Consider the following 1,133-nt stretch of genomic DNA (forward strand, 5'->3'; position numbering starts at 1 on the left):
TCGGGCTCCTCTGGCCCTCTGCTGCACAGGGGAGTGCACCTTTTTCTCCTCCAGCTGAGATCCAGCTCCTTCCATAGGCAGCCCCTTCCACATCTCCATACCACTGCCCTTGGACTCCCCAAACCCTGCCCTGAAGATGCCTTGGTCAAGGACATGCTTCCCTGACGATGGCTCCCTCAGCCCTTCAGCCACACCCACGCACAAGTAGTCACCTGACCCAAGTGGGAACCAGGGGCCCTGCCCAAGAGGGGCGGGGCAGCGCCAGGCCCTGTTTTCTGACTACGCCAACGGCCCGGCTCGCCACCGACACCGTCCCACAACACTATGGATGTGGGGGCCAGGGAGACAGGGCAAGCAGGTGACTAAAGCTCCCAGCTCTGGGCCATGCACCAGCCTCAACAGGCAAATGGCCCCACCTGCCTCTGGAGCGGGACAAAAGGGGCAACCCGAATCAGAACAAAGGAGGGCTCGTCCAGGAGTTGAACCCGGGACCTCCTGCAACCAAAGCAGGAATCATGCCACTAGACCAACGAGCCAGGGGCTGGCAAACTTTGTCCTCTGACCTGCCACATTTCAGGAGCCTGTGGCATGGGACCCTCTTGCGCCATGGATCTGGGAGGCGGGCCTTCCCAGCCTGGCCTCGCAGATCCATGGCTTCCTTTGCGGCTCTTCCCCCATGGCGAGCTCTGAAGAGCAGCCCTTCCGCTCGGGCCACAACGTCCTGTGCTGCCAACCGGGACTTGGAGGGGAGGCCAAATGCCAGTAGCCCCAGGAGATACACTGAGAGGCCAGGCTTGGGGTGGGCGGGGCAGGGCCCCTTGCCTGCAGAAGCCCTGATTTTGCTTCAGGAACGGGGCTTGCGATGACGGCGCGGGGGGGAGAACACCTGCTGTCCTATCCTCACCTGCATCCCATGGGTGGGACCACAAAGGGAGCCCTGGGCTGCTCCCAGTGCAATCGGTGGCTGTACGCCAAGCACCAGGAAAATGGGAGCCACCCGCACACCTAACAGAACCAGGGCGCTCCTGCGTATTCAATAGGCTGAGCCTAGCTCAAAGCCCCACCCATGCCTGAACAGGGACTTGAACCCTGGACCCTCAGATTAAAAGTCTGAAGCTCTGCCAACTGAGCTA

General features: G+C 61.5%; 2 non-coding genes across 2 annotated transcripts; both read right to left on the minus strand.

Moving 5' to 3' along the window:
* Positions 1 to 464: 464 nt before the first annotated feature.
* Positions 465 to 536, minus strand: TRNAP-UGG. Its single transcript has one exon. It is a non-coding gene; the product is annotated as a tRNA-Pro (tRNA).
* Positions 537 to 1,067: 531 nt separating this feature from the next.
* On the minus strand, positions 1,068 to 1,133 carry TRNAK-UUU. The gene has a single exon. It is a non-coding gene; the product is annotated as a tRNA-Lys (tRNA).

Source organism: Alligator sinensis, unplaced genomic scaffold, assembly GCF_000455745.1.
Source record: "Alligator sinensis unplaced genomic scaffold, ASM45574v1 scaffold1031_1, whole genome shotgun sequence".
Taxonomy (NCBI): domain Eukaryota; kingdom Metazoa; phylum Chordata; order Crocodylia; family Alligatoridae; genus Alligator; species Alligator sinensis.